General features: G+C 39.9%; 1 long non-coding RNA gene and 1 pseudogene across 2 annotated transcripts in view; both read right to left on the bottom strand.

Moving 5' to 3' along the window:
- Positions 1-348: 348 nt before the first annotated feature.
- The window catches only part of LOC146673465 (junctional adhesion molecule-like), an 82,886-nt pseudogene continuing 72,401 nt past the window's right edge, over positions 349-10,833 (bottom strand). The window contains exons 3-5 of the transcript XR_014910342.1: positions 952-1,308; positions 590-756; positions 349-408 (exon numbers count right to left, since the gene is read on the bottom strand). The product of XR_014910342.1 is annotated as a junctional adhesion molecule-like (transcript). The remainder of the gene's footprint in view (positions 409-589; positions 757-951; positions 1,309-10,833) is intronic.
- Positions 3,863-7,553, bottom strand: LOC146673472 (uncharacterized). The gene is made up of 4 exons (XR_014910477.1): positions 7,410-7,553; positions 4,971-5,263; positions 4,396-4,452; positions 3,863-3,927 (listed from the first exon to the last, which is right to left on the bottom strand). It is a non-coding gene; the product is annotated as an uncharacterized LOC146673472 (long non-coding RNA).

Below are 10,833 nucleotides of genomic sequence, written 5' to 3'. Positions count from 1 at the left end.
TAACTAAGTTACTATTTTAAAGTAACTTACCCAACACTGAGTACGAGTAACCTAAACTTATCAGACGGTGTGGAGCTGTTACCTGATGTAATGAAATGTAACTCAAACATGTTCTGATATTAAATTAAACAAATTCACTTTCAGTCAAACAAGTCAGTCAGAGTCCTGCTTGCTGCTCTTCCTCACCCCCGTCCCTGAATCAAAATACAAACTAAAGTCTGTCCACTTGTTGTTTAACTTTCCTATTTTTCATCTTTCAGAGTGAAAATAAGAAAAAAAAGTGAAAGAAATGGGAAGGACAGCTGCTGTGTTTGTGTGTGCAGAGTTTCTACCAGAGCCAAATGTCATCTACTCCTCACTGAAGTCGTCCACCAGTCCAACCACTGGGATCCAGCTGCTGCTCTCTAACTGGTCCACACAGCAGCTCAGACCTGACACATTCACTGTAAACACACTGGTTTATATTCTGTTTGTTCTCCTCATGAAGGAACCTCATCTATCTATCTATCTATCTTTTTTATATTGTTTTTAATGTGTTCGCTCTCTCTCCTCTCATGGTGCTTTCAGATCATCTCCTTCTTTGCTTTACTTCTTCATCATGAAGAGGAAGAGCCTTCTTCTACTGTTTAAAGATCACAACAGCAACCACAACAATGATCACAGCAAGTAGCAAACCAAAAACTACCGGTCCACCATGATGATTCCTACCAACTCCATCCTCCTTCCCTCCATCCTCTGTGAGTCCTCCTGGCTGACCTGCAGGTGAGAAACAGGTGTGAGGTGTCAGCTGTCAGGTAGGTGATGAGTGAAGAACAGAACAGAATCCATTTGCTCTTCAAACTGCTGTCAGACATTATCTACTGCACTGCTTTCTACAAAGTCTCATCAACAACATCTTTAGAAACAAACATCAACAACCAGGAAGCAGCTTCACCTCTTTTCACCACTCACCTGGAGAAACATTTAAGCTGATGGTGGTGATGGGCTCAGTCTTCAGATGAGCTCTCTTCCTGCGGTTTGCTCCTCTCATGAAGACACGACACTCATATGTTCCATTATCAGCAGTCGTCACATTCTTCAGAATCAGAGACACGTCTCCATCCTTCATCTGTCTGTCCTGCAGATCCACCCGGTTCTTAAAAGATGGATGCTGCTCTTCTGGATCAAACTGTTCATCTCGGTACAAGAGGACATATTCTTCCTTCAGGTCAGCTCTGCTCCACTCTACAACAACAATGATGTTGTTGTTTGGAGCTCGACATGTCAGAGTGACATTCTGTCGAGACTCAGCTGTGATCGTTTTCTGGTCTGAAAGAGGAAACAACACAGCAGAGAGGTTAAAGGTCAAAGTTTAAACTGTTGACTGGTACAGCAGCCAATCAAAAAGATGATCAGAGACCACTGTGCTCTGGTTGATGATGGTTGAACCTCAAACCTGAGCCACAGTTCCCTCACTGCAAATGAGTATTTTGTCCACATCATCCTCTTCATGCATGTTGTCTTACTCCAAGCTGTATAGGCTCGAAAGCCTACTACCAATTAAGCATATTAGGTAATGTGCATCTCTGTAATGAGAAGGGGTGTGGTCTAATGACATCAACACCCTATATCAGGTGTGCATAATTATTAGGTAACATCCTTTCCTTTGGCAAAATGGGTCAAAAGAAGGACTTGACAGGCTCAGAAAAGTCAAAAATAGTGAGATATCTTGCAGAGGGATGCAGCAGTCTCACAATTGCAAAGCTTCTGAAGCGTGATCATCGAACAATCAAGCGTTTCATTCAAAATAGTCAACAGGGTCGCAAGAAGCGTGTGGAAAAACCAAGGCGCAAAATAACTGCCCATGAACTGAGAAAAGTCAAGCGTGCAGCTGCCAAGATGCCACTTGCCACCAGTTTGGCCATATTTCAGAGCTGCAACATCACTGGAGTGCCCAAAAGCACGAGGTGTGCAATACTCAGAGACATGGCCAAGGTAAGAAAGGCTGAAAGACGACCACCACTGAACAAGGCACACAAGCTGAAACGTCAAGACTGGGCCAAGAAATATCTCAAGACTGGTTTTTCTAAGGTTTTATGGACTGATGAAATGAGAGTGAGTCTTGATGGGCCAGATGGATGGGCCCGTGGCTGGATTGGTAAAGGGCAGAGAGCTCCAGTCCGACTCAGACGCCAGCAAGGTGGAGGTGGAGCACTGGTTTGGGCTGGTATCATCAAAGATGAGCTTGTGGGGCCTTTTCGGGTTGAGGATGGAGTCAAGCTCAACTCCCAGTCCTACTGGCAGTTTCTGGAAGACACCTTCTTCAAGCAGTGGTACAGGAAGAAGTCTGCATCCTTCAAGAAAAACATGATTTTCATGCAGGACAATGCTCCATCACACGCGTCCAAGTACTCCACAGCGTGGCTGGCAAGAAAGGGTATAAAAGAAGAAAAACTAATGACATGGCCTCCTTGTTCACCTGATCTGAACCCCATTGAGAACCTGTGGTCCATCATCAAATGTGAGATTTACAAGGAGGGAAAACAGTACACCTCTCTGAACAGTGTCTGGGAGGCTGTGGTTGCTGCTGCACGCAATGTTGATGGTGAACAGATCAAAACACTGACAGAATCCATGGATGGCAGGCTTTTGAGTGTATACAACTTGCCTAATAATTCTGCACTCCCTGTATACAAACTGATTAATTACATGTAAGACACGCCCTTAATGCTAATATGTGTCCACTATTTTCACCTGAGAGGAATTTTATCCACATTAGAGCTGCAAACTTCTGGGAATAACAAATTTATATCTATATATCTATATCTATATCTATATATATATCTATATATCTATATCTATATCAACAACTAGTGTTCACAGTCTGCTGGAGTCTGCTGGAGCTGGGAGTGTGTGGAAAATGATAAATGCACTTACAGTCATTATAAAATGCTGTCATAAACAATACCAACTTAAACAGCACACATTAATGCTGTGTTGGCAGCACTTGTCCCTCGTTCAGGTTACACACAGAAGAAACCAGGATCAGCGAAGATCAAAGATCAGAGCTCTGATGAAAGCTTTCACCACACTGAGCATCATCTTTGTCATCTTTACCAGGAGATGAGCTCACAGCTACAGGACGGCAAACACTGATCACTTTAAATGGTTGACTCGTTATCTGATTACTATGAAGGTGGACAGCCTCTGAATTATTATACAAACCTGTCTCTTATTTCTATCATCATCAAGATTATTGGCACTATTTTTGTTACCTTTTGGTCATTCTTTACAATTTTCACATAATATGTGTGTGAGTAACTATGGGAAAAGTCTGCTGTGTCATCATCCCATGAAACATCACTGCTCAGCAACAACTATTCAGTACTTCCCTCTGTCCCTCCTATCAGCAGACCAAATGTGCTGCTGATACATGTGAACGTGGTGTGAATGAGCTTTATAATTATTTTGAATGTAATAATCTAAATTGTATATATATATATAAAGTGACAATGAAAGCAATTCAGTTCCCAGCAGTAGACACAGTGATACCTGCTGGTCTCACCTGTATATGCAGCCGGGGAAAAGCAGACGAGCAGAATCCAGCAGAATATCACAGATTTGCAAGTATCCATCTCAGGTTGTCCTGCAGATCCCAAATTCATGAGTGTTACATAGTTTAAAAGAGAAGCTGAGTCGACTGAAAATACACAAGAAGTTTATGTTACCAAAGCTTCTGATATGATCCACAAACATAAACTAAGATTTACAAATGTGTACGTCCAACAGTGAATAGTGATTATTTACCCTCCAAAATGTTTATGTTCAGCAAATGTGTGAAGGAATTACCTGATATGACAGGATGTTAGATGAGAGCACAAAGTGCTAACAGTAGCAGAAATGTGGGCATCTCTGTGTCTCAGGTGATTTCTTCACACATTTAAGGTTCTGCACATCAGTTAAAAATAGAGTCACATATTTTTAGACATCTGTTCTCACAGGAAGCAAGAAAATTATCAGACTTGTGAAACTGAAAGTAAATTGTGTGTAAATTACGTAGACATTAGTAAAATGGTTTTTGCTTGTGGTCAAATTGCTTTGGATTTTGATACACAGTGTAGATTGAAACACGCGTTTATGAGTCAGAAGTTACACATCTGAGGTAAAGTCTGTAGTGAGTTCAGCACACCCAGAGTATCTTACCCCAACACTGTTGTTCAGAATAAGCAGTCACACAAAGCTCAGTTTGTTAAGTTTACCAGGGTTTACTGAGTAAGTAAAGTTAAAATATATGTTGTGTATTTTATATAAAATCAGCAGCGTGAGAGAAAAAGCTAAACTACAGTATTGTTGATCTCCAATCTGATTAAGTTACCGTGGTGATTTACCCCAGCAGTACAGAGACCCTGAAGTTACCTGGATCAGATGAAATCCTGGTTGGTAGCACAGCCTCAGGACTCACTGCTCCTCCTGCTGGATGGTGATCAGGTGGAGATTGTAAAAAGACGTATTATAACATGTCAATTAGTGCTGTAATCAGACTGCCTTTGCAAAGTGAGAACTATGGATCAGATTCTTACAATGAAATAATTTAATGCATGTTGTTCTTTTGTTTGTTTCTTTAAATGGGAAATAATCTGGTTAGCACATAGTTGTTAGCACACAGACACAAATGGCTTCTTAACACACACACACACACACACACACTACTATCACCATTTATGTCGTCATTCAGATTGAGTGTGTGCACACGTGTAATGAAAACAAAATCCATTAAATCATTATTGTCATCTCCAGTCTTTTCCTTGTGCAGTAATACAAGGAACGATTTGCTGTCAGCTCAGTTTAATCTGATGTGTTTGAAAGTTTAGTGATGACATCCTGTCTGATGGCACTTTGTTTACAGGCAGCGTTTTAATCACTATTTTAAAGACACTGTGTATGAATGTAACAGCTCAGTGCTGTCTGACAGCATTAGCATTGTTAGTTACCTTAAACAGGCTGAATCCACCGCTGCACTGTGAGGATAAAGACTCTGTGTCGCTCTACTGTCACTTCTTATTCTTCATATGTCACAGCTGGAGATTTTACAAGTGTGAATAACACGCCACGTGCAGGAACAACAGCCTGTACTCTGCAGCGCAACAAGACACTAGAGCGTAAGTAACTCTGGTGACGCGCTCTCTCTCTAACCAATCAGAGAGCTGCATAGCTCACATTCCTCCGTCCGTTGTTTCTACTGGAACGTCCAATGACTCAGCAGAACCAATAAAAGGAAAGTAAACTGCAAAGACAAAAGAAGTAAGTAAATTTTAATTGCAAACATAAAATATGATCCCTAATTTGATTTTGAATCACTTTACTTATTTTTAAAACTACATAAAACATTTCGAAAATCCTGAAAAAAATCTGAATTTTACTTTTTTGAATGGAGTTTATATTGAGTTCTTGTTTTCACCCCCCTCCCACGCACAGACAGAAAGCTGCTGTGGGAATGTCCGTCTTGTGTTTTTCAGCCCAAAGACGTGAAACATAAACATGAAAGTAAACATTGATTTCACCATGGAAACTGCAATCATGCTACTCTTGCAAAACCCCGCATGCTCACACAGCAAGAGAGAAAACACACGCGCGCAGAGACACGCGCGTGTGCATACACACACAGGGACAGGAAACAGCAGGCCACCGGACATGTACAGACATGCCTGAGCCTCCTTTGTATTGGTAATAATCAGGTACCAATATAAGTTGGTATTGATGTTTATAACATGTTTATGCCAGAGGTCTGAGGTTTAGGTGAGGATACATTCAATTCAATTCAATCATATGTAGGGGAGACCGGGGATAGTTGTAACATTTTTGACATTTCTGTCTGTAAATTGGAGCTCTTTTAAGGTAGTGGATTCAAAATGTAATGCAAAGTATTTACATGTCTCGGCTATTAAATAGTGCAGCTATTTTCTCTGCAGCACAATTACCCATTGCATGGTATGGCCTCAAACACGAAGAGTGAAATGTTACAATTAACCCCATAGTCTGGGTTAGTTGTAACATATCCTGGGGTGAAATGTAACACAATGAAATAAGGGTACTAACAAAATATTAACATGTAATCTTTGTTTATTCAACACATGAATGCACTTACATCCATTTATGTAGCTGTGTGTGTGTGTGTGTGACAGAATGCAGAAATCCAGCTTTTGAACATATTCCAACCCCCCAAAAAAGACAAATTATGGAATTTTCTGCAACTGAATATTTCATTAATTTTGGTTGGTCTTCCTTGAGTTTGGCCTCATTGGCTCAGTGGGCATTATAACCTACAACTCTTGCACCAATTTTGAACATAACAATGAAGCTGAAAAAATGTAGTTGTTCACCAGCATCGCAATTCCATTACTTTTTATCATGGCTTACCTTGGTGTGGTTTGCAAAGTGCTTCAGAAAGATGAGGAAATCTGTTTCTTGCATCCATCCTGATTTATTTCCACTACCAGTACTTCCTACTGGTCCATCTCTGACACAGTGGTCTGCATAATGTATGTGTGGGAACACAAACAGTGGGGGAATTGTGTTGCCAATGGCATTAACCGCATATACAAATGCGACCAGTGAACCTCTCTCTGCTGATGTCGTTGCCCCAACTTGTTTAATATAAGTTAAAGTAATAGTGTGGTAAGTTGTAACATCTGCATTATTGTTACAACTAACCCAGACTGTTGCTGTTACAACTGACCCAGACTCCTATAGCCATGAACTAGCTAACATTACAGCCAACGGCTAAAACATTAGCACTAAAGACCTACACAGAATATATCCCCATAGGCATACAAATAACATAATTTAAGTTTGATGAGTTTGACTGCAAAGCAGATAATGCTATTAGAATTTGAAATAAAGTAGAAAAACTTACTTTTTGGCATACAAATTACTTTTTTTCATGTTAAATTGTCTGTGTTTGACAAAATGTGCTGATTTTTCACATGTGATAGCAGAACTGAATTGGGCATGCACAGGATGAGTCACATCATTTGAAACTTAGCCCTGATTGGAGAAATTGGAAGTGTTACAAACTGACCCACGTTACAACTATCCCCGGTCTCCCCTATTATATATCGACAATTTCTAGTACCGGCTGACCCCAGATCAAACACATAAGAATAATGCAAAACATGTAAAAATATGAGGCTTTTCATTTGAAAGCAGTGCTCCACATTTAAACTTTTTTCGATGTGAGTTGTTTCAAACTGTAGACACAGATCTGTCTGTTTAAATGCTGAATAAGAAGAAACTGTGTGGCAAACCTGGCTAAAGAAGGATCCACTATCAAATATGCAATCATTTTTCACATAGTTTTCAGCTGCCAATCAGAGGCAACAAATCACTCAAACATGTTTAAATATCAAACTAAACAGAGAAAATTCACTCACTCAAACAATCATCAGGGTGGAGTCCACAGTTGTGCTGCAGCTGTAGTGCTCACACCTGAACATAGTCCTTGTTCTCAGCCAGGCTCCTTCTTCCTGCCTTCCTCAGCTCCTCTTCCTGGCTCTGCTCTGCTCTTCCTGAATGAAAGTGAGAGGACAGACTGCAGGTTTCTCATCTTTGCTCAGAAATCCAGGAAACACAGCAAACGGGCTTTAACTGTGAGATTTACACAATCCATACGGTTCTTTAAACTCTGGCGACCTTTACAGTGAACGATGGTTTGTTTTTGTTTGTTTGTTTTTTCACCACAGTCCTCTCAAATTCAAACTTTAAGCTTAATTCCTTGAGTCAGTAAAGTCGGTCAGTAAAAGTCAGTAAAAATCCATAAATAAAAAAGGGTTAAACAAAAATTCAGCTACTAAATAAAGTTGAAGAAAATCTTATTACAAATCTGTAATAAATTAAATTAAATTAAAATTAAATCTGTGAGTACTGTAAAAATAAACTTCTATAATTAATGTGATTTATTTTTGTGTTGTTGATACTTGTGAGGTTATGTCAGTGACAGGACTGCACTGTCTGCACCGATGTCCTCTGTGTGTGTTTCAGACAGGGGAGACGTCACTTATGGATGACATCATCATCGAACACAAGATAACAGTCAAAGACTACAGAGGTACAGCTGTTGATCTTTTAGTACAAAGATGAAAAATCTGTTAATCAGAATTGAACTTTTCCTTTACTATGAACAGGAAGTGAGAAAGGAAAATAAGTTAAAACAAACAAACTCAAGTTCAAAGTGAGAGGAAAAAAAGTGCGCACACATCCTCATTCTAGTAAAATGTGAGCTTATCCACAGCCGGGTCAGTGGGGCAGCAGCCTAAAAACAGACCAGACCTCCCTCTCCCAGGCCGCCTCCTCCAGCCTTTCCAAGGGAACAGGAGTTTCCAGCCAGCTGAGACATATAATCTCTTCAGTGTTTCCTGGTTCTGCTCCAGGGACTCCTCCTCTTTCTTCATCAGGGTTCAGAGTGAGTGCAGCAGTATTTAGATTTCACTCCGAGCCAAGTTGTGGTTAAAACGTATCAGAAACAACGCTGCTCGTCTCTGCAGATGCTGTGTGATCTGATACTTGTCATGTACTGCTCGTGCAGCAGCAGAAAATGTGTCCAAAGTTCAACATTTATGTGACCCAAAACAGAAAGTTGTGTTATAACTGTGATGCATTCACTGACATGTCCTTATTCTTTCACTTTGCTGTATATAAAGAGAACAGAGAGGCTCTGCTCAGCCCAGCAGTCGTCCACCAGTCCAACAACTGGAATCCAGCTGCTGCTCTCTAACTGGTTCTCACATTTATATTTAAATTCTATATATTTATATTCTGTTTGTTCTCCTCACAAAGGAGATGAACATGAAATGAAATCTCATACAACCACTGAGGGCCAGAAAGTTCAAATGGAGAGATATTCTTCTTTCTTTAATAAAGAAGCAGAAGAAGAAGATGGTGCCATAAAAAATTAATTTATCTTTCATACTTAATAGAAAATTCTTCACCAGGCCTTTCAGAATAAAAACGTGAACAATGGTAAACGATGGTGTGTTTTTGTTTTTGTTTTTCACAACAATCCTCTCAAATTCAAAGTCTAAGCTTAATTCCTTGAGTCAGGCCAAGCAGAAGCCATGTTTGTACAGTCTTTGGCTTTTCTGCTAGTGTAGAGAAATTAAACTAGTGTTTGACAGAAAGATTCAGGAAATCATTGTTGAAAATCCATGAATAAAAAAGGGTTAAACAAAATTCAGCTACTAGATAAAGTTGAAGAAAATCTTATTACAAATCTGTAATAAATTATTTGTAGACATTTTGTTGTTTGCAGCAACATGTTTGCTCTGTGACTGTTCTCTGTGAGTACTGTAAAAATAAACTTCTATAATTAAGTTGATTCTGTTCATCTGGACGATACATCCTGGACGTGGTGTTTTCAGTGGGAGAAACGTTTTGTCACTCATCCAAGTGACTTCTTCAGTCTCAGTTGACTGCAGGTTTCCCCAATCTTATAAACAGTACATTTGCATAATGACTGAAACTAGAATCACTGAAGGAACAATGGGCTGTGAGGTCAGTTTCTTCATCATAATTGTGCAAATTCTCATGACCATTGATCAGTCATTGTGCGTGTGTGTCAAATCACTACCGATTGGCATGCAGACATGATGAAGTGGATCCAGTGAAGTTGAGAACCTTTTTATATCCCTGACATTCCGCTCTGAAAAGGAAGAAGATGACTCACATAAACCAGAATCTGTTGAAAATTTAACTTTTTAGAGAATTCAATCAGAAACAGGATCATATGGATAAGTTCAGAGTTACAACACAGGTCACAGAGGAGTTTTGCAGAAGCATGATCCTGTTGCTTCTGCAGAAGGGAGAACCGGGTGCTGGTGGTGTAGTGGGGGATATTTTAATGGCACACTTTGGACCCCATACTGAGGATTGTTTAAACACCACAGCCTGCTTGAAGTATTCTAACTGACTGTGTGCATCACTTTATAACCACAGTGTCGGCTGAGGCTGATTCCTGCAGGATAAAGTGCCATGTAACTAATGTAATTTCTTGAACGTGACAACAATCCATCCATCCATCTAGCAAGGTATACCTAATAAAGTGGCCGCCGAATATATGCACTGTGTGTAAATGGGAAGATCAGTCACTTCATGATAGCAACCAGCAGATGGCAGCAGTGGAGCATTAGTTTTCACAACGCCTGACAGTTTTCATGTGACCTTTGACCTTTAATGTTACAGTAGAACAAACAGACTGTAAGTTTCCTTCTGAGACCCGAGCTTCTGGTAAGGATGTACTTTACATGTCTGGAAGCTGGAAGTATGTCTCAGGTCCTAAAATGCATCTGGAGGACAGCTGATCGAGGATGCAGAGGTTAAACAGCTGTGGCCACAGCTGGAATATAGAAACCGCAGAGGACTCCTTTAACAGCTCGCCCTCTTTATTCAGTTTATTTCAGTTCTTTAAGATGATCAAACCTTCTGCCCTTCATTGTTTCTGTGTGTGATATCTTAAGAAGATGTGATGTCTGTCACATTATCACCATTTTGAAAAGCAGTGCCAACACCTGGAAAGCAGACAGATGTGTAACTACAGATCTTCCTTATTGAACTTTTGCATAAGGTTGATTTGATTTTCAATCTGCAGGAGAATTTGAAACCTTATTTTTTGCATAAAGTCAGCAAACTTTTTAAATGTTTTTATTATAAGATGATGCACAATGATTTTATGTTCCATGACCTTTGACATAAAAGTTATCTAGATGGTTTCTGAGTGCTTCTATTTGTTTGTCGTGCACATTTACTGTTAACATTCATGCTTTGTAGGAGGGTTTATATAAAATTGAAAGCATGTGACAGCGT

The sequence above is a fragment of the Rhamphochromis longiceps genome, linkage group LG3 (genome assembly GCF_057381845.1).
Source record: "Rhamphochromis longiceps isolate RC_006_pf linkage group LG3, R_longiceps_female_GT1.1, whole genome shotgun sequence".
NCBI classification, from domain to species: domain Eukaryota; kingdom Metazoa; phylum Chordata; class Actinopteri; order Cichliformes; family Cichlidae; genus Rhamphochromis; species Rhamphochromis longiceps.
Note: the sequence above shows the minus strand (reverse complement) of the source record. Positions and strands in the feature narration are given on the sequence as shown.